The sequence below is a fragment of the Arachis ipaensis genome, chromosome B10 (assembly GCF_059453495.1).
Source record: "Arachis ipaensis isolate K30076 ecotype BB chromosome B10, ASM5945349v1, whole genome shotgun sequence".
NCBI classification, from domain to species: Eukaryota; Viridiplantae; Streptophyta; class Magnoliopsida; order Fabales; family Fabaceae; genus Arachis; species Arachis ipaensis.
In genome coordinates this window covers 8,394,005-8,418,288 of record NC_142435.1, presented here as the reverse complement: position 1 = coordinate 8,418,288, position 24,284 = coordinate 8,394,005, and the positions used below count along the sequence as shown (strand labels likewise).

Sequence of the window (24,284 nt, the reverse complement as noted above, 5' to 3'; positions counted from 1 at the left end):
CCAAGGAATGAATATTCGAATCTGTCACATTATTTAAAGGATCATGAACCTGTTTTAAATAAGAACCAATAAGTTAGAATATAATATGTCATCTACCAAAAAATGTGTGTATAATAAGACTATCATATCATGTTGACTTACATAATTTTAAACCATTTTGTAAAATCCGCTTCAATAAATTGATCAATTTGTTCATCACTTAAAGTAATATGATCTTGTCGTATGAAGTTCACAAAGATCCTATAGTACATGAATTTCAAATAAATTAAAATTATTAATATAAGAAAATATTATTAATAGTAAGAATACATATAGGAAGATAAATACTCATTCAATATATGGCTTAATTTCATCACAGTTTATTAGTATATGATTCATGGCTGCACTGAATTCTTTGTCATCTAAATAACGAGTTTTACATTCACCAGCCAAACAACCAGGTAAATTAAAAATAGACAAAGTTGGTTGCAATGAATCATCACCCTCATCATTTTGCTTTGTGTCGATGCTAGTTTGGCTAAAATAGTACTCGCAAAAGTGAGAAATCTCCTCAATTAGATATGATTCAATGATAGATCCTTCAACATGTGCTTTGTTCTTGACCTTTTTCTTAAGATGATGAAGAAATCTGTCATAAAAAAATTTATAACAAAAATCAAATAACAAATAATTGGCTTAATAAAACAGTAAAAAGAAATTTATGAATAAATATAGAGGTGTGACTAAGGTACCTCTCAAAAGGATACATCCATCTATATTGCTCAGGACCACCGAGCAATGCTTCAAATGGCAAATGAATAGCTAGATGTTCCATTGAGTCAAAAAATCCAGGAGGAAAAATACGTTCTAACTTGCATAGCACAATTGGAATATTTTCTTCAAGCTTATTGAGAACATCTTCTCGTAACGATGTTGAGCATAAATCTCGAAAAAATTGACTTAACTCTGTTATTGGCTTCCATATCTGCTATGGCAATGAACTAAAAGCGATTGGGAGTAAACGTTCCATAAATATATGACAATCATAACTTTTCATTCCATATAACTTGCCCTCTTTTATGTCAACACATCTCCCTAAATTTGAAACATATCCATCAGGCATCCTTAACTCTTTCACTCATTCACATATTGCCCTCTTTTGCTGGAAGGTAAATGTGTAATTTGCTTTGGGTTTTATAATTTTACCTCCACTTTGTTCTGACAGTTCTAAACTTTTTCGCTTGCAGTATAATGACAGATCCATTCTAGCCTTTGCATTATCTTTAGTCTTCTCTTTGATGTCCATGACAGTATTAAATATATTATCAAATACATTCTTCTCAATATGCATTACATCAAGGTTATGACGGATTAAATTATGACGCCAATAAGGCAAATCCCAAAATATGCTTCTTTTGGTCCAATTATGCATACTTCCATATCCTTCTATCTCAAGTTGCTCAACATCACTTATCTTATCATAATTCTGAACTATATCCCATATTTTCTCTCCAGTCAATCTTGGCGGAGGTTCTGATCTCTCAATTCTATTCTTATAGAATGCATCCTTGTTTCTTCTAAACATGTGATTATCTGGCAAGAATTGTCTGTGGCAATCAAACCATGATGGCTTTTCCCCATTTTTTAATTGGAATGCCTTTCTTCGTTCCATACAGTATGGGCATGCTAGCCTGGCTGTTGTCATCCATCCAGACAACATTTCATATGCAGGAAAATCATTAATAGTCCACAACAATGCAGTTCGCATTACAAAATTTGACTTGGAATGAATATCATAAGTTAAAACTCCATCTTCCCATAGTAGTTTTAGCTCATCAATCAAGGGCTGCAGGTATACATCAATTCTAGTTTTGGGATTACGAGGACCAGGGATAATCATGGATAAAAACATGTAAGGAGTTTTCATGCACATAGAAGGATGCAGGTTATAAGGAGTGATAATTATTGGCCAACATGAATATTGTTTACCAGATTGACCAAAAGGGGTGAATCCATCAGCAGATAATCCTAGTCTGACATTGCGTGGTTCTTGAGAAAATTGTGGATGTTTTCTATCAAAATAATTCCATGCTTTTGAATCCGATGGATGCTCAAAAACTCCTTTAAACTCGTGATCAAAATGCCATCGCATGTGAGGTGCTGTGCTCATTGAAGCATAAAGTCTTCTTAAACGAGGTATAAGCGGTAAATAGTGCATTCGTTTCAAAGGGACTTGTTTACCCTTTTTACCTATCTTATACCTTGGAGAATGACAAAATTTACATTCCTTTCTTGGTATATCATCCTCATTGTAATACAGCATACAACCATTAATGCAACAATCAATTTTATTGCTTTCCATGCCAAGTTTCGATACTAGCTTCTTTGCTTCATAAAAATTGGAAACAAGTAAGTTATCCTTCGGCATCACTTCTTTCATAGCTTTCACGAAATCATCAAAGATTTGTTGAGATACATTTCCTTTAGCTTTTATACTCAACATTTTAACTGCCATTGATAATTCTGAATGATCAATACATCCCTCAAATAATGGGCGCTGAGCAGACTGTAATAAATCATAAAATATTTTAGCTTCTGTATTCGGAGGCTCTTCCATGTGTTCTTCAAATTGACTCATAAATTCTGATCCAACAGCATCAACCACCATAGATTCATACGAATTTTTTATTGGCACATTAGCATGCGAAAAAGAACATGTACCTTCTTGATTATCTTGATCTACATTCAAATGCAAAGGACTCTCTCCATGTGAATCCCAACACCAGTATCTTGGCATGAAACCATATTTATATAAATCTAGTGAAACCTCATCCGGAGTTGAGAAAATCGTATTTTTATGTTTGTTGCACGGACATCTAATAACACTGCCTTCAAGTACAAATTGAGGTTGTTTTGTAACTGTATCAATAAAATGTCGAACACCATTGACAAATTCTTGTCGTAATCCTCCTCGGTTTGGGAAATTTCTATTGTACATCCACTTTCGATGTTCTAGAATTTCCATATCTACATATAAAGTATATTAAAAATTAGATTAATTAAATTATATTTTTATGAGATAACCAACTATGAGTATAATTAATTTAATGTTACAAAATTATAATATTATATTTTGATAAATATACATCAGTGAACATAAAAAAAACTCTTAAAAAAATATTTATATTATAAACAAGAAAATTAATTAAAAATTGATAAAAAATCAAAACTTAACAAAGAATATTGACAATGATATTAGCAAAACCAATTTATAATTTAGTGTTTCGATCCGGTTAATAAATTGATTTATTCCCTAAAATTAATTTTTAACATATAAAAAAATTAATTTTAGCCTCTCTTTAATTTTTTTCATCTAACTGTAAAGTAGTGCATAAATCGAGTACTAAAAAAAAGCTGCATTTTTTTAAAACTTAATTATATTTATTTATTTTTCATAAATTTGATATAATTAAAAATGTGACAAAAAATTTATACTAAAATTAGAATAAAAATAAGCTTGTAAAATATATTATCTATTCAAGGACTAATATTTTTTAAATTAAATAGAAAAACTGACAAATTTTGGTATCCTAATAAAATAATTTATACATATAATCTCTCAATCACATTCTCTTTTTACAATCATTTACAAAATAAATATAAAAAATAGTTATTAAATATTTTCAGTAAAATAATGACATAATTAAATATACGTATAGAATTATTGCTATTAACGATGTGCAAATGTTATTTTTTGGGAAAAAAATTACATAGTAAGAACAAAAAATATAAAGATATAAACAATGTTTTCTTTTTTTTTTTTTTCAGTAAAAAGTTATCTCAATAATATTCTTAATATTAGATTAAATGAAATATGAATAGTTTTTGACGGTAACAAAAAGGCATGATATATACAATTATAGCCTTCACTAACTGCAATTAATTAGTTGGGGACTTGCTAGTTGCTACACTTAGTTGATTGAATTCCTAAATCCAATATATTCATTCCATCGTAGCTGCTTTGTACTGATTTTAGATCTTAGAAGATTATTTTGTCCTTACTTCTTTTTATGCGCCTTATTGCTTTCATTTTTCCACGATGGCCAAACAGCATGATAATAGCAATGTATATATTCCACTTTATGCACTTGCGGAAATTAAGTACAAACTTATTGATAAGGAAGTGCCAATAATTATTTATCACAAAAAATTGGGCAACTGAACTATTATTCCGTGCGTTTTAGAATAAACAAATAAATAAAATAAAGAATTAATCTTAAAGTAATAATAGAATTTTTAATAATAAAAAATCATAGTAATGAATCTTAAATCACATAATGATAATTATTAAAAAAAAATTATTTTTGTATAATTTTTTCAAGAGAACTCTTTAGCACATTAATATAAAATTATATAAACACTGTAAAAAAAATTGGATAAAAAATTACTTATCTAGAAGTCTCTGGTACGAGTTGTGAAATGGATTGGAGATTTGTGAGTCGAAATAGTTGTTATATTGTCTGACTGGAGTGATGAGGTGGTACGTACCTAACAAGGATACTCCGACGCTCAAATTAGAATAGATTTATAAAGTATATGTGTGAAATGAAGAATGTAACTGACTGACTCCTGTTTATATAATTCGAGACAGATATCTTATCTTCTCTATCTTATCTATTAATATAAAAAGAATTTTTAATTTCAAATATTAATTTTACTAAATATTTATCTTTTCACATTATTATATAACAAAGATTTAAGAGCATAATTTAATTTATATATTTTAAATTTAATATTAGATATAATTTTTTTAAAATATCTATCTTTTAGATATCAATATTCTATAACTTATTGAATATATTTTTGTTATAATTTTATCTTTTTTAATTTGATATTAAAAATTAGATATAATTTTAATTTTAAAAAATTTGCTATACCTCGTTATTTCAATGTCACTTATTATTTACTTTGCGCTAAAAATCAAAACTTTATCAAAACCGCCAAAAATCAAAATTTTGTCAAAACCGCCTTTTAATTTTAGGGGATTTTAGTTTATGAATGCCTTCCCTCTCATATCCTTCCCATAACTCAAGCCTTTTCTCATAACTATCTTTTGATGTTTCATGGTCAGTTCTTCATCTCCTTCTCCCTCCTTCTGCGTGCTCTGCCTCCGGTCTGAATTTGCCGCTCGTGCTTTGCTCTCCTTCTGCGTGCTCTGCCTCTGTCTGTGCATTGCCGCTCGTGCTAGGCCGCTCGTGCTCTGCCTCCTGGTCTTAGACATCCACCACTCCAACCTCCAATCTCGCACCTCAGATCATCTCCACCATCGTCAATCGCACTCCCAGGTACCAGCCTTCACTTGCGAACAACCGCTCTGCCTCCTGCATGTGTTCGCCTCCACGGTCTCAGAACTCGCGCCCCTGCCAGCCTCAAACACCGCCCCTTCGCTAGATTGTTCGTGCCTCCTCTTCTCTTTGTGCGTCCGTTGCAACTAGGAGCTCAGCCCAGCTCCTCCTTTTTGGCGTCATTGTCACCGCACCTCCAGCAGTGGCAATAACATAGTACCACTGCGTTCTTTTTCCCTGTCTTTGCTTCAAGAACCCTAGTCATCACCTCAGGTTCTTTCTTTGCTCTGCTTTTCAGTCTATTTTCTTTAATTAGTTAGTTAGTTAGAATGTGCATGTTGTTAGAGGATTTAAGTGGTTAAGATAGGTTAGGATTAGTTTATTAGATCTTTGTGAAGTTTCAAGTGTTGGATTATGGCTGTTATGGGTTGAATGCTGTTGAAAATTGCTTGATTATGCTGAATTTCTGAATTGCACACCACATTTTTTATTGAATGCCTATGTGATGCTTTGCATTCGATTTATATGTTGTAGCATTGTTCATTGTTAATTTGGTTGCTAATTTTTGTGCGTCCTCTACCAGCTTGATTTGTGCTTTTTTTTTCTTTTTATTTATGCATGATTTTTCTGTTTTTAATGTCAATTTCAATAATTTGTCAATCTTTGTTTGCGAGTAACCAAGCAATTCAATGTGTGTATATGCTGAGACTGAGATTGAGAAGATGCATATATGTAGATTGTGTGTCATTCATCAAATTGTGTTTAAATGATTATATAAAATAGTGATTTACTTAGTTTGTGGCTTGCAAGTAATAACTTTAACAGAGACAACCTTAATTACTTCTATTGGCTATTGACTGTGATGAGTGTTCTTAACTTTGTGTTTTACTTAGTTTGTGCTTCTTGGTATTAAGTACAAAGCAGTAGAAGACAAGCACCGTGATTCAAAAGATAATGCTCTTGAAATGGTTAATGCGTAGGCTTGCACGCTCTTCACTGTAATTTATAAATTATATGCTGTTGTTAATTCTTACAAGAAGCTAGTTAAACTGTATAACAAAGAAATTGTTATTATTAATAACTGAAAATAATGATTGTAGTTGGCTTTTGTATGTGCTATGGTTCCTATTAAGATAGCAATGACTATTGGTTCCCAAATTCATTCCTGGATCATCATTAAGCAATCATACTGCAAGTTGAACAAAGTAATATAAGAAAAAGTCCTTGTATATAAGCAATCTTAATGCATCCTTGTTTCTTAAACATTCTTCTAAATAACAAGTTTAAAAATTCATATAATGTTAACATGTTAGAGTAGTCTTAAAATTGTACCTTCTTTCTTTGAAACAATTAAGATTGTTAAAAAGTTTAGCATGATAAATCTTGTATCCATTAAGATTTTATGATTTTGAAAAAGGATAAAGGAACTAATTAGCGACTTTAATTTGCTGTTTTCTTTATAGTAATGATTCAGTGTGGTCTTTACTTGTAGAAGCTTTTATAGGCAATAAATAATAAATAATAAATAATTAGTAGGATTGCCCTTGTTTTCTTCTTCTCTCTGTGCGTGCTCTGCCACTGCCAGGTTCTAATTTTTGTGAGTAGTGATTGTTACTCAGCTTTGTTTATCAAAAATTTCCTTTCTTCATTGTTAATTTTCTTTCTTCATTGTTTATTGTTAATTTCCTTTCTTCATTGCTAATTTAAGAGAAGAGAGGGAAGAAGACTTATACTTCCCCCAACAATTTCCATCTAATTACTTTTTGATTGTATCCTTTGTATGGCTTCTTTTAGAAAAGCGGGAGTCAGTAACAAACTACACGCACACATATTTTAGTGAAGACTGCGGCATAATCATGTATTCTTATGAAGAAATGAGTAAAAAGATATTTATGACTAAAATTTTGATGCTAAAACACCCAACGTTGTATTATGTGATTATTTGATGTAATTGACTTTGGGTTTTGACTATGAATTATAATTGTCGGTGATATTATTGTGATTATAGTTTATTGGTTGGATTTAGTTTGATTATGTCTGTGTTGCAATTATGACTATGAACTTCTTAAAATGCTCATGTGTACATATATATTAGTAGTTTATTACTAAAGCATAGTAGCACTTTATCTTACCTCCTAATTGATTATTTTGGCAGTTAAGTATTATTTTACATTGTTATTATTTTAATTCTTTTGATGATGTACGTGTTACTAAAATTTAACTGCAATGTCTTACTAATCTTATAAATCTTTGTTGTTTTAGATGTCAGGTTCTAAAAAAAATAAAAAATACTTGTCAATTAAAGTACAAAAGTTTGGTAATAAGGAGGTGAATAGTGCACACAAAACTAAGCTTTCACACCCTAAACCTACAAAATCACGAGCTCCAGTTCCTTCACATGTATCTAAAAAGCCTTCAGCATTACCACTCTCTTCTTCACATCCACCACAAAAATTCAAGAGAAATTTACTATCTTCCCATGCCGATCATACACCATCACCATCACCATCACCAGCTGAATCACCATACTATTCACCTATCCAACCTCAGTCATTTGATAATACTCCTAATAATGAACGAAATTTATATCATGCTCACTCATCGGATGAAAATCATCAAGATGAATCTCTTGCTCAAGAAGGTGAACTTGTCACTCAAGAAGGGCTCTTGAAAATAGTGCCTTTTGGCAATGAGTAAGTACAACAATCACTTTTGTGTTTTAACGTTCTCTCTATATTGTTTTTATTGTGAATACATGTGTAATTACTCATTATTTAAACTTCTTATAGGTTTAATCCATGTACTGCTGTTCGTCATGTAACAAGTGCCATTAAAAGCAAATTTTCAGAATTCTGCCCTTCCTGGAGACATGCCAGTGAGTAAATGCGAGATTTGTGGTTTACTGAATTTAAGGTAAACATTTATTATCATTTTTTTTTTGTTATTTTGATATTATACATAGTGGATAATTCAATGTATATGTTTGTTTTCTTTTATAGAAAAAATGTATGTGGGAACCTCAACACAATGCAAGAATTTGTCAAATTTTTTAGATTAAAGGGAGTGCTCGATTAAGAGGGTTGATGAATCTGGAGAGACTCAATTATTCAAAAGACCCTAACCATGTACCAAAATATATTCCTGAACCCGTTTGGCGTCAACTATTACATTATTTTGCTACAGATTTGAAATTTAAGAACTGGTCAGTAGCAAATACTGTTAATCGAGCATCAAATGCTGGAAGTTCCATGCATACTGGTGGTTCCATATCTATGGGTGAACATGCACGCAGAATGGTAAGATAAAAATAGTTTATTTTTAGTCTTGTTTTTATTATGTGCAATGTTTTCTTATTCTTTTTTCTTTCCTATCGATTAAAACTGTTATATTATATGAGAAAGCTACGGGAGTAAAACCTTCTCTAGAGGAGGTTTATACTAAATGCCACACCAAAAAAGATAAAAGTTGGATTGATGAAAGATCTGAGAAAGTCATTGTATGTGATACTAATTTGTTCTTCTTTTTGTTTTTTTCAATTGCTAATTTTCACTATATGTTAGTATTTGTTCATGGCATATTTAGTTGCGATTAACATGAATTGATTTTGTAGGGTGAATTCAAAAAGCGAAAGACAGAACTTTCTTAAGTAGCTTTATCCTTGGATAATGAGGGAGATGTTGAGGCATCTAAGGAAGGCCTAGATATACCAGATGATTATACTGTTTGGAACGAAGTTGTGACAAAGGGAAAAAAGAAAGCTGCTTTTGGTTTAGGTTCTTTTGGTTTAGATCTCTCTTCAAAGTTGGATTCCAGAAATTGTTCAGAGACATCCAAAGACAATTTAAATATTGAGCAAGAACTTCACATGTGGAAAGAAAAGGCAAAGGAGCAAGAAATGATCAATGAAGAGCAAAAGGTTAAGTTGAAAGATGCTGAGCACAAGTTAAAAGATCTAGGACGTCAACTAAAAGTTCAACAGAAAAGAATTGGTTCTACTGAAAAGACAATTCATGCTTTGTATAAAAATTTGAATCTCCCACTTCCTTCAACCTTGTCTGGTCCTACGGAAGATGAGCTTGGGACAGGCTCTAGTGATGATAACATGAGTGATTGATATTTGGAGTATATATTTTTTCTGATTTAGATTAAGAAATTTTTAGGTGAATTAGTTAGTACATTTTATTTTATTCATGATATTTGACCTTTTTAAAGGCTTTCTTTGTTTTAGTTTAAGTATTTTTTTTCTTATTTTAGTTTGATTACATTACGGACAAAAGTATTTTAATAATAAATATTTTTTTAACTCTTTTATGGTAATTAACTTTTTCATGATTTTATTATGTGTTTATAATTTGGATGATGTAATATGAAAAAAATGATTATGATGGTCTTAATATAGAAAGCAGATCGAATATAATTTATTTTCTAAAATATTTATGTATTAAATAGCAAATTATTTTGTATGAAATTTGTTTCAAATACGTAAATTCTTTTAAATTAAATTTGTCTAAAATTTATTAAAAAAAATATTTGATTTTTCTAAAATTTGTTTGAAAAAAATTTGTTATATTTGACTAAATTCGTTAGAAATTTGTCTGAAATAAAGTATATTTTTTGTTTGAAATTTGTCTAAAAATTAATATTTTTATGTTTGAAATTTGTCTGAAATACGTTATTTTTATGTTGACTAATCTGTCTGAAATTTGTCTAAAATACATCATAATAGTTAGAAATCTAGCAGATAAATGCCTATTCGAAATCTGTCACAAAATCGTCTGAAAAAAATTTCGGACAAAATTTCAGACAATTTAAATTAGCAACAAGGCTTTTTGGGACAAAAAAAATTCGTCCCAATTTTATTTGAAAGAAAAGATTTGTCTCTAATTTATTCAAAATTTATTTCAATTTTGTCTCAAAATTCATCCGAAAAAGCCCTATTCTAGAATGCCTATTTCTAAAATACATCATAATAGTTAGTACATTGCAGCATGGCCAAGATGCATCAGATTCCCTTTCATAAGGCTACTACAACTTATAATACTCCTTTAGAATTGGTGTTTGCTAATATATGGGGCCCAGCCCCAATAATATCTCGAAGTGGATATAAATACTATATAAACTTTGTTGATGCATATTCTAGGTTCACATTTATTTACTTTCTCACCAACAAGTCTCAGGCATTACTTGCTTTTCAAACCTTTAAAAATCTTATGGAAAATCAAACAAATAGCAAAATTAAAGCTCTTCAAATAAATCAAGGTAAAGAATTTTTATCAACAACTTTTCTTAAATTTCTTTCTGAACATGGTATAAGACACAGACTGTCTTGTGCTTACACACATCAACAACAAGGGATTGTTGAAAACACAGACATATCACGGAGGTAGGCCTCTCTTTGCTAGCTACTGCATCTTTGCCTCTAAAATTTTGGGAAGATGCATTTAGTACAGCTGTGTTTATTATAAATAGAGTTCCTACTAATGTTCTTCATAACATATCGCCTTATGAAGCATTATGCAGTAAACCTCCTGATTACTCTACTTTTAAAATTTTTTGTTGTGGTTGTTATCCTTATTTGCGACATTTTAACAAAATTAAATTTGATTATAAGTCAGAACTATGTCTTTTTCTGGGATATGATTCACAGTTTAAAGGATACATGTGCATGAATAAAGAAGGCAGAGTTTACGTGTCTAGGCATATTCAGTTTGATGAAAAATTATTTCCTTATTCACAATTGTTTGAAGCAAAGGTAAATTCTGGCATAGCTCCAGGTAATTCTCCTACTTCTAATCCTCCTGTCTTTACTTTTGATGTTCCCACTACTATGAATAATTCTATTCATATTTCTCATAATAATTCTCCTCTTGCTGCTCCTACACAAGACACTAATCCATCTTCAGATATTTCTATTTTTGAAACTATCAACAATGCTTTGCCTAATAATTCTCCACCTACTACCAATACTCCATTTCCTATTCTGGTATTGAAATTTTCCTGCCCTTTGATTCTGCTACAAATACTACTGTTAATACCACTACAACAATATAGACTATTTTTAAAGATTATTATGTGTCAAAAAAAATTAAAATTCGTCAAAAAAATAAAATTTGACACTATTTTAACTATGAAAATATGTTAATAAAAGTTTTGTTAAAAATAGTATTTTTAATATATAAGTAATTGTAAAAAAAGTTTAAATCTTATTTTGATAAATATTGGCCATCAAAAATAATTTGTTAGAAAATTTTGAGAATATATTTTTTGTGATACTTATTAACCGTCAAAAATACTATTTATTTTGACATTTATTAACCATAAAAAATTCTCAACAAAAAGTTTTTAACAAAGAATGAGATGAGATTTTGAAACTGAAGAATAAACTGAGATTTTGAAGATGAAGAATGAGTAGTATGATCTCAAACTGAGAGCAGTATGATGCCAAAATTGACGGAGCTCAACGAAAAAAAGGAATAATGGAATATGTTAAAAACAAATGAGTGTCAAAATTGAGGAATAATTTTCTACAATCAAATTATAAATCAAAAAAGCAAAGAAAATTTGATATTTGTGATATTTGTTAAAAATATATATTAATTTTTACACTTAATTATGACTGTTAAAAAAATCATGTTAAAATAACTCTCTTTTCTTGCAGTGTACTCATAGTATGACTATTAGATCAAAATCAAAATTGCTTAACCCGACTGCTCTTACCACCAAAACTCAAACCAAATAAGACCTTGTTCATAATATCCCAACACATATTCATCAAGCTCTTCAGTGTCCTCACTGGAAACAAGCGATGGACACTAAATATAGAACCTTATTGAGATGCCAAACATGGGACTTAGCTATCCCTCCTCCCAATTCCACTATAGTTAGATCTCGTTGGGTTTTTGCAATCAAAAGAGATCCCCAGGGCAATATCCTTCGATATATAGTTCGCTTAATAGCCAGGGCTACCATCAAAAAGAGGGAATTAATTATGGGCATGTTTTCAGTCCTGTAATTCGTCCTAGTACAGTCAGAATTGTTATTAGCATTGCTTTGTCTCTTGGTTGGTCACTGAGGCATTTTGACTTTGACAATGCTTTCCTTAATGGAAAGCTAGAAGAACAAGTTTACATGTCTTAGCCTCAGGGTTACTCCAATGGAAATGCTAATCTTGTGTGCAAACTGCACAAGGCAATTTATGGCCTCAAACAGGCCCCACGAGCCTGGTTCAATACTCTTAATCGTACCTTAATGGAGTTTGGATTTCAAGCACACCACATCTGATAATTCACTGTTTGTTAAATAAAATAATAATTCTGTTATCTTTCTCCTTGTTTACGTTGATGACATTATTGTAACAGGCAGTAATAGTGTTGAAATTGGCAAATTAATCGTAGATCTTAACAATATTTTTCCTCTCAAAGACTTGGGTCATTTTTACTATTTTCTGGGACTTGAAGCTCATTATATTTCTAGTACATGTCTGTCATTAAATCAACATAAATATGCTACTGATGTTCTAAATCGTGCTAACATGTCTGATTGTCATGCTATGCCTACACCCATGGTATCTGATCTGAAATTGAGTGCTCATGAGTATGACCATTTTAAAAACTCAAAACTGTATAGGTCTATTGTAGGTGCACTTCAATATCTTACAATAACTAGACCTGATCTAGCATATTCTGTGAATAAGGTATCCCAATTCATGCATGATCCAAGATTGCACCACTAGAAGGTAGTCAAATGGATACTCAGATACTTGAAGGGAACCTTAGATCATGGAGTTATTTTTCATAAGAGCTCTAACTATCGTTTAATGGCCTTTTCTGGTGCAGATTGGGCAGGTGATATTAATGATAGGCGGTCCATCACAGGCTACTGCATCTACCTTGGAGACAATCTTATTTCTTAGAAGAGCAATAAGCAATCCAAATTTAGTAGAAGTAGCACTGAAGCAGAATACCGCTCGCTGGCTGCTGCTCAAAGTGAGCTTGTGTCGATTCAACAATTACTACAAGAACTACACATTGTTCAAATCATAGCCCATACTATCTTTTGCGACAATCAGAGTGCTTGCCTCCTTGCTGCCAATCCTGTTTTACACAGTAGATGCAAGCATCTAGAAATCGATTTGCATCGCATCAGAGATATGGTTAACAGCAAAGAACTTCATGTTGTTCACATACCCGTATTAAACCAAATAGCTGATGTTTTGACCAAACCTCTGTCTTTACACTTGTTCAGCAAGTTCAAAGACAAACTTAGGGTGATTTCAAAACCCCACCTAAGTTTGAGGAGGGTGTTAAGAGTAGTTAGTTGAATGGCTTCTAATGGGTACTCTTTGGTACTCTTTGGATTAGAGTTTTGTTTTTGTTTTTGTTTTTCTTTTTCTCTGTATGCTATATACTTGGAGGTTACTCATTGTAAATGTGTGACACACTATTAATCAATGATATCAGTTTTCTCTACAAGTTTAGGGTTCCATGCATCTCTCTCTGTTTTAGATCTGCAAGTCTAATTCATGATCTTCCTCTGTTCATACAAAGCTCAATACAAAGCTTTCAGTCCTAACTAATAATTAATGCAAGAAGTTGCTTCAGGAGAAACTGAAACTTCCACACATTTTTAAATTTAAAAGCCTACAAATAAGAGAATGCAACACAATGCAAAATTTAATTAAAATAAAGGTTTATCTATTTTGGACTTTAAGGGCACATATTAAATTTATAAATTAATTTTTTTTATTAAAAATATAAAAAATTTAAGTTTTTGATGCATTTATTTCGTATTTAATAAAACATTTAAAATTTTATATTAATAATAAATTTATCATGTATTTTTTGAATACATATTAACTAAATTCTTAAAATAATAATTTAGTTACTCTAGATTTGTTGTATTATATCAACTTAATGCAAAGCATATGAATAGGTCATTCTAGAGTTTACTGTATTAAAAGAGATACATGAAGTCCCAAAATATAAACTTTCTTAAACATATAATAAAAAGTCTTTATATTTTCTTTTGATCTTAACTTATTAATAATATAGTTATTAATTTTTTTTTTCACCATTCATCTGAATTATTCCTTTATCAAAACTATTTGTTTTATTTTCGCTATAAAATTTAAGTTCATAATATACTAAATCAACGTTAAATTATGTCATATAACTAATAGTGGTACTAAAACTATATTTGATATTTTGCTAGACGTAAAAACTTTTTTACAATCATGACTATCTCAACTATAAACATTCTCATTCTCATATTATCAAAAGACAATTATGCGAATCGTCATTGTCAGATAAAAACTTTTCTATATAAGTATAAGTTTTATGAAAAATTGTCTATAAAATACTCAACATTCTAAAAAATCAAGCAACACATTTCGTTGCTAAAAGAAGGAATTAAAAGAAGATCAACAATAAAAAGAAATTATATAGGTCTGTATTTTCTCTAATAAATCATACTAAGACAATTTTCTCAATGATAATAGGAATATCATTAGCTAAAGAATTATTGCAAAACATGAAGTAAGAGTTTAGAGATGAAAATAAAAGCTTATGGAAAGAATTTGTCAAATAAAAAGATAGTAGAGAAAATATTAATTAGTTTATGATCCAAATTTGATCTTAAAATGTCTACCATTAAAGACACTAATGATATATCAAATAAAACTAACACAAACAGAGTTAATAAACTCATTATATGCTCTTGAACAAAGGCAGACAAGTTGACACGATAAAAATTCTTTAAAAAATACATTTCAATCTAAACTCATCGATATAAAGATTCAGAATCTAAATAAAAGACGATGAGAAAAAAGACAAGAAAATTTTATAAGGCCAAAATTTTTAGAAAAAATAGAAATAAAACTAAAAATGAAAAATAAGATTCTCCATGTGGCATATGTAAAAAAATTAACCACCTAAAGAACGACTGTTGGCATTGTGAAAAAATCACAATGTTGTAATTATAAAAGAATTGACCATATTGAAAAGGACTATAGGAAGAACGATTATTATGCAAACTTCTCTGAGAAAAATGAAAGAGAAGAATATCTCTTTTATGCATCGTCACAAGAAGGAGCACAAGAAAAAAGACGACATATGATATCTTGACAATGAATGTAGTAATCACATGATAGGTGATCAAGTCCTATTTAGTAATATTAATAAATATATTTGATCTAACATCAAACTTGGAGACCAAACCATCACGAATGACAAATTAAAATATAATCACAGTCAAGATCAAGATAGAAACAAATAATATCCATGATCTTTTGTTAGTTCTTAACATGATTGCTTAGAATCTACTTAGTATATATTGATCAAACAATGGAAAAAGATTATGCATTACACTTTGAAGGAGATTCATGCGGCATACATGATAGAAAAACTAAAATTCTTCTCCCAATAATAAAGATGAAGAATATAAATTTGTCATTAAAATGAAATTATGTCATAAAACTACATTAAAAACATATGAAGATAATTCTTAACTATGACATTGAAGATTTTACGATTTTCACTTTCATAAATTAATAAAGCTACTATACAAAAAGCATTTAATGAGAGATTTGTCTAGCATTATAGAGATTAATCAATCTTGTGAAGAGTTTTTACTAGGCAAATAACATCATCAATTATTTCTTTTTGAAAGAGCTTAACGAGTTAAAGAGATGTTTGAATTAGTTTTCATTGACGTTTATGGTCTATTGAAGACGGTATCACTTAATAATAACAAATATTTCGTTCTTTTCATTGATATAATTATACTGAAATAACGTTGATATATTTTCTATGTGAAAGATAAAAATATTTGGCATCTTTAAGAAGTTCAAGCAATATGTGGAGAAATAAAATAATCGTGTAGTATTAAGGTATATTTTGTAGCAACATAAAAACTAAATACATTGCCAAAAAATTTAACAAATTTTGTAAGAAATGGGGTGTAGAATATCAACTCATAATTAAATAGAGAAAAATATCAATTTGATATTCGAAAGATTTAAACGCTGACAAAATGGTATTTAACAGATGTTATCAACAAAATGGTCTCTGAACAATTTTTAAATTTAACAAAAGTGACCACACATCGTTTAACTTCGTTTTCATTGACAAAAAACGTTGAGTTGGCAAAAAAATTTGATAAAATTCTTAATTTATCTTTGCATGGTTCTACTATCACTCTCTCTCTTTCTCTCTCTTTTGTTTGTATTCCTCCTCCTTCTTCTTCTTCTTCTTCACATATGAAAATGGAGGATCATCATCAGCTCCACAACATCACTATCAACAGGCCAAACTACTCATTCATTTTTTGGGGGGAAGATTAAAACTTTAGCAACTAAACGATAATCAAAATTTATGAAGGAACCAATTTTTTTATCCATAATCACTCACAAAAATCCCGAGAACAAGGAGGTGGGGAAGAAGAAAAATGAAAGCCGCAACAATGTAACCATAAAGAAAAATAGAAACAACACGATCAAGTATAATAAAAATAAAACACATTAAAGCAACAATCAAAAAGAAGAAGAAAAATGAAAACAGCACCGCAGATAAGAAGAACATCACTACCACCACCACCACAACAAAGACCATAAGAAGAACATAAATACCAAATCCTAACCTCAGAGAACGTGCTACGATAGAAATAAAGAAAACCCCCAAAAGAAGCACGGAGTTACAACCCTTCCATGGCGCTGCTCTGAACCTCGCCATCAGTGGTGTCCACATCTACTTCCGAGTATCATGATGGCGATAGAGAATTTTTCGAGGATTCCTCCAGTTGGGTCCTTCGCAACGAATCGAGTTTCACCGTTATAGGGTTCGATTTGTTGGCGAAGTCTCTGAAAAATTTCACAGAGAATTATTTAACTAAGAGTTTGAATTCAAAATGTAGCCACATCCAGAGCCTCAGTCTTTTTTATTTCTTGTATATAAAAAATTCATTCTTATTATTGTTGATAAAGAACAAGATGATGATAATGATGAAGTTGTGTGGTGAGAAGTTATATTAGAGTGATGACATAATTGAGATAGGATGAGAAGTTGGTGACAGCGGGAGTTGGGGGTGAGAGAGGATGGGATTAGAGTTTGCGACTAAGGGGTAAATTAGGAATTTTATCAAAAAATTTTGCCAACTCAGCGTTTTTCGTCAATGAAAGCAGAGTTAAACGACGAAGGTCACTTTTGTTAAATTTAAAAATCGTTCAAGGTCTATTTTATCGATAATATCTATTAAGTACTATTTTGTCTGTAATACCCAGTCTAACCGAAATTTAGTAAATAATAAATTAAATAGGAGCGAATATGGTTGGAAGATTTGGCAATTGGAATTTGATAATTTAAATATGATATTTGGATTCAGTGAATTTTTCCGAGTCGGAAAATATAGTTTTCTGCGTAAAAGTGCGCAGTGGAATTTTGACCGGCAGTACCGGCTGAGATCTGTCTGGTACTACAACTGAGGAAATTGATTATGGGTAAATAAGATTAAGAAATGAGGAATTATAATTAGGGAAGGTAGAAATATTTAAAGTGCGATTTAGAGCGCTAATCTTAAAGGTTTTGGCCCAAAATTGGGCCAATGGGCAAAAATAAGTGAACCGAGCCTAAGTGGGCCCAAGACCCAACATATATAAACATTAGTTGTGAGCATTTCAGCTCATTTTACCCTAAAAAGAAGGGTTGGGGCGCTGATTTGAGAAGAGAGAAGAGAAGAGAGAAAACCTAACTCTCTTTGATCTTCAAACCACCATAACTTGAGCTACGGAGCTCCGATTGACGAGTCGTTTGCGGCCACGCGTTGCTCTTCTCATCCTCTACAATTCTATCTAAGTTTGGTGGTGAGTATTTCATTCATCTCTGCCCAGTTTTCGAAATTCCCCACTGTTACACGTTTTTGGGTAGTTAGTGTTGAAATCTTGTGATTTTGGGTGTTTAGGGATACTCCAACATGGATTCTAAGTGGGTTCTACCCCTACTTCATATGGGCTGAGGTAAGAAGTGCTCAAACCCTTGTGATTTGTCATTTTTATGAGCCCTAGGTTGATGTATGTATGTGACATTGGTTATGTTAGTGTATTTGGTGATGTTGGTGCACAATTGGGAGATTGGTATTGCTTGAGGAGCTTTGGTAAGGCTTGGAGCTAAGGTTGGTGAAGAATTCCACAGAAGAGGCTCAATTGGTTTGGCTACAAGAGGTACGGTTTAAGTTTCATTTAAGTACCGTGTGTTGTGATGAGAATTCCTAGGCTAGATGCCCCTAGGATTAAGTTTGGATTGTGTAAATGGTTGGTGCTAATATACATAGTTGATATGTAATGTGAATTAATGATTGGGTTGAGAATTGTGTGACCTTGTATGCTTGGTGTATTGAGAATTTGATGTACTGGGTAATGAGTATTGATTTGTGGTTTATGCATTTAAATTGTGAAAAATGGGCCGAAGGCCGTGAATTTTGGGCCGGAGGCCGGAAAGAGGTAAGAAAGGTAAGTCGATGTGTGCATTGTATGATGGCACAAGTGATTGGATGAATTTCAGATATTGAATATATGAATGATTAGGTTGGTTATTGAATAATAAGGTTTGAGAAGTTGAAGTGTGGAATTTGGTAATTTTGGGTGAAATTATCTAGACGAGGTATGTTTAGTTCGGTTGAGATATATTATGTGATCATATATGTGATTATGATTATTGATGCCTTGATGGTATGATGATGCATTAGAGATATGTATGTTGTGATATATGCTTGGGGAATGATTAAGGTTGATTTGTGGGTGAAATCACGTGATAGTGAGTATGATATTGATTACGTATAATGATGGTTGATTGGAAATGATATTATTGGAAATTGGGATGAGGAAGGATGTATGACATGATATTGTATTTGTCCTTTAGCCATTTGATTGAGAAGTGTTAAAATGGTTAGATGTGATTTTGGGAATTTTTGGTAAAGTGTCAATGTGTGAGTTGAGGATGGCTTGATGTGGATTTTGGTACATTTTGATTGATTTCAAAAAGGGTTGAAATTGGCATGTTTTGGTTGATTTTGAAAAGAGTTGAAAATGGCTTGTTTTGAAAATGGCACCTAGTGGTTTTGTATGAAAACATGGTTTTTGGGCATACTTTGACGGGACATAACTTGGACTACGGATCTCTGTTTTGTGCCAAATTTGTTTAGAAATGAAATTGGATCCGGGATGTCCATGCCGTTTGAAGAACGGGTGAAAAATGATTTAAAATGAGAAAGTTATGTCCGTCGGAAGATTGGGGGTTGAATCTGTAAATTCTGCAGCTTTTAATTTAGAAAATTTTTAGCAGAATGACCCTCCACGCGTAGGCGCACTTGGCGCGTACGCGTCGTTCTTCAAGAAGGCACTATCCACGCGTGCGCGTGGTGTGCGCGGGTGCGTCGATGCGCTGCACCAAATGCCCAGCTATTTTCTCGAGAGTTGTGCCAGAGTTGTGCCAGTTTTGTGCCTGGGGCGCAAGAGCACCCACGCGTACGCGTGGCTAACGCTTGCGCATCGTTTGGCTATTTTTCAACCCGCGCGTTCGCGCGTATGACGCTTGCGCGTCGATGAGTTTTGTGGCCATCCACGCGTGCGCGTGGAGTGCACGTATGCGTGGTCCTGTTTTCATGCCAAAGTTGATTTTTGAGTTTTAAAAGCCAAATCTCATACTTCTAAGCCTCCGATCTCACCTCTTATGTATTAAATCATTCTGATATGCCTAGCAATGAGCTAGGGGATGTGGTAACTTGCGAGTGAAGCAAGGGGAAAAGTTATGATCAATGATGATCAAAGATGATTATATGAGATATGGAGGATGACGGTGGAAGTACCGTGTCTGCCATGAGCCGGAGGGCTATATTTATTGATAAATGGCCCGTTCTTGATTGGACCATGAGCCGGATGGCTGAATTATTGCCGGGTTACGGCAAAGCCATTATTGTTTATGGCTGAGTATAAATGCATATATGATTAATGAATGAATATGTTAAATGGATAATAATAAAAAAAATATTGAAATGTGATGTGCGACCCCGGGTAGTAGGCAGTGGCGTTGTCCACCTGCTCCAGGTATGAGACGGAAAAGGAGGATTATGATAAACGAGTTTAATCGTGGGGTTTTGAATAAATGTGTATTTGTGATACCTGGGTAGTAGCAAGGGTCATGGTTCGTCCCGCTTGCTCCGGGTCATTGTCTGAGGATTGATAATAATGAAGGGTGATTATGAATAAATATTTATTTGTGATACTTGGGTAGTAGCAAGGGTTGTGGTTCGTCCCACTTGCTCCAAGTTAATGTTTGAGATTTGGTAACAATGAATGTTGATAATATGAATTGAGATTGAATGAATATATGTTTGAGATGCCTGGGCAGTAGCAAGGGTTGTGGTTCGTCCCACTTGCTCCGGGCCAATGCTTGAGATACCTGGGTAGTAGCAAGGGTTGTGGTTCGTCCCACTTGCTCCAGGTCAGAGATTGCGACGCCTGGGTAGTAGCGGCAGTAGTGATTATTTCACTGGCTCTGGGTTGAGCGGGCAGTAGCAAGGGGGTTGTAGCTCAAACCTACTTGCTCCGCAAGGGGTGTTTCTGTCCAATGGTTAGCTACCAGGACATGTCGGGTTGGCTATATAACCGACAGATGATATCATCAGCCATAGGGCAGGCATTCATCATTTGCATATGTTTGAATTGTTTGGGTTTGCCATTTGTCTTGGATTTCTACATCATATATGCCATGTTACCTGACTATATGCTACTTGTTATATTTGTATCACGTTTGTGTATTACTTGCTTGTATTGCTTGTGTTTGTACAACTGAGAGGCCCCTCATGCTGGTGTCGGTGGGTGTGAGTGTTGTTCTTGATGGGATGAATTGATGATGCGATTGCATGATGATGTATTGATATAGAACTGCTGAGGCAGAACAGCTGGTGATGGTTTTGCTTATGATTCTGAGTCTGATTCGTGGAAGAGTCAGCGAGTTGGGAAACATGTGAAACATGAATTGAATTTAGCACTCCCTTATGACAGTTGCCTATTCATGGATTAGCGAGAACCTAGGATGAATAATTGGTGAAGAAGTTTAGGATGCTTAGTGAGTTTTTGTTGCAGTACATTGAATTTATTTGGCACTTTTACCGTACTGGGAACCCATGGGCCCGGGGTTCTCATTTCGTATATATCTCTTGTTTTTCAGATACAGGTCCAGGTGCTCAGAAGTGAGTTGTGGGTCGTCTGAGAGACGACGAAGATCTTTATTTCCTCTACTTTGTGTTTTGATTAGAATCTCTCCACCTTTGTTTTGGAAAGTTTATATTATGTATTGAACTCTTTGAATTTGCCTATAGAGACTCTCATGTTTCCTTCGGGAGAGATTAGGATATACTGTTGTCAACTAATTTCATAATGTACTCTAGCCGACCTAAACTTCGCGGGTCACGACTAGTAGCTATTTACTTATGTTATATATATCTATCTGTTATCTATCTCTTTATCTCCTCTACGCCTTGTCCGTATATCGTTTTCGGCTTCACGGTTTATCTTTTGTTGTCGAAACGTGAGAGATACATCTTCGCGATTTTATTTCTACTCTTTTCAGGCTTCTCGATTAATACTCCTTTCGAAATTACCTATATTTATTTATTAAAAATCCACCTGAGAGTCGTACCACCGTAATATCATTGACTTATGACTCGAGCATAAGGATTTGAATATTAGGGTGTTACATTATAGTATCAGAGCAGTTCGTCCTCGTGAGCCTGAGGGATGGAACTGCTTATGCTTCAATGCATACTCTGAGTCTGTGCCTGTGCTAGTTAGGGTATCCAATCGATACATCTAGCATGAAGTCCATGAGTGTACCTTTGGTACTTTGAAGCACTATACTTCTGATATTGAGACTGATCAACTTGATATCGATTGTTTGGTGTGTATAGGAACCAGATGGCACCTCGTGGACCCGGTCGGGGACGTGAAAAAGATCGTACTAATACGCAGGAACCGGAAATCAACCCGAATAACCCGGTAAACCTTATGGCGGCGTTGGAGAATATGGCTGCTGCTATGCAGGCCACTACGGAGGCTCTTGGGCAACAGATGAACAATAATGGCAATGGCGGAAGGGAAGCTCAGGGCCCGATGACACTGGCAACCTTCTTAAAGGTTAATCCACCTAAGTTCAAGGGAACCACCAATCCGACTGAAGCTGATACTTGGTTTCAGGTCATGGAGCGAGCACTGCAAGCGCAGTTGGTGCCTGAAGAGCAGCGTGTTGAATTCGCTACCTATCTACTCACGGGGGAAGCATCGCATTGGTGGCAAGGGGCTCGACGTCTCCTGCAACAGGGGAATGATCATATCACTTGGGATGCCTTCCAGGTGGAATTCTATAAGAAGTACTTTCCGAATTCCGCCAGGACAGCCAAGGAATTGGAGTTACTGCAGCTAAAGCAAGGTGCTATGTCCATATCTGAGTATACAGACAAATTTGAGGAGCTATTCAGGTTTTCCCGCATGTGTCAAGGAGCTCCGGGAGACTTCGAGGAATGGAAATGTATTAAGTATGAAGGAGGGCTCCGGAGCGACATCTTAAGTTCAGTGGGACCAATGGAGATCCGAACTTTTTCAGAGTTAGTGAATAAGAGCAGAATTGCTGAAGAGTGTGTGAAAAGGAGGGTTGCAGAGAAGGGAAGTCATAGAGAGCACAACCAAGGATTCGAACCAAGGGGTCGAGAGTTTAAGGAGAGAGGATACGTACAACACTTTCCCCAAGGACAGAATAACTTTGCGACGAGTAAGGAGTCCCAAAGGAATGGTAAGGGAAAACGAGCAGCGGCTGCTTCTGATGTTTCAAGCTGTCAGAGATGTGGAAGTCATCACCCAAATAGGCCGTGCCGATTGGGGTTAGGTGTATGTTACAAGTGCGGGTTACCAGGGCATGTATCAAGAAATTGCCAACAAGGAGAGAGTCAGGATGCGGGCCGATTGCGACAGTAAGATTGAGGTAATTGCCTTAATACAAATGGATAAATGCCTGTGATGTAAATGACTTTCTGTTGAGAATGATGTGTTGTGTTTGTTATGTAGTTGGTTGATTTCTGGATTTTTGGTGAAATGGATTGAACTCGTGACTTTTAGTTCCTTTGATTTAAATAGATAAGGGATGGTCCTAAATGATGGATTTGGAAACGTTAATTCGAATTGTCGGTCAAGTTAAGTGGTGGTTTAGTACTTGAGGAAATAAGTGATGGAACTAATACTTGACGAGAAATCAAGGTGGCATAGCGGAAGCTTGCTAAAGCGTTAACATAGTATGGTAATAATAAGGAAAAGTAGAGCATGATTGGAAATGCTTTATGCTTTGAGTACTTAAAAGTTTAGTGAGCTTATGCAGATAATGATTCTAGGTAATTGGAATTAATTGCGGCTGTGAGCCTTGATGGTTCTGAAACGGATGAGGAAATTATCATTGATGCATAATTGGATTTAGATGATGAGAGAGTGCGAGTTGTCGTGTTTGAGAGATGAGTACCATGATGTTTGGTCATAGTGACCTTGGAATTAGATTGAGATTTATAATGATTGGTTTTGAAAGACGAATGTGAAAGCCACTAAATTGAAATATAGATGCAGTACTGAGATTGGTTTGAGGGAGCCCGTGACGGGTGGTAAACTCCAATTTTTGGGGAGGTACTGTTGAAAATTTTTCTCCAAAAAATTTGAAAGAGTGCTGGTTATCGTTTTGAGGATAATTTTTTATATGAGTAACTTTAACGAAAGAGATGTGTCTCGAATGCTTTTATAGATTATTAAAGGAAAGTGGATTCTCATGATTTTTGTTAAATTTTTATTTCAAACTCATTTGCTTTCTAGAAATGAAAGGGGTTTTTGATTGATGAGTCAGAGACTTTATAACAGCAAGTCATGTAGAAATTCGAAGG

General features: G+C 33.4%; 1 pseudogene; it reads right to left on the bottom strand.

Annotated features, from left to right (window-relative positions):
* Positions 1-327: 327 nt before the first annotated feature.
* Positions 328-3,004, bottom strand: LOC107620058 (uncharacterized; annotated as a pseudogene).
* Positions 3,005-24,284: the final 21,280 nt, after the last annotated feature.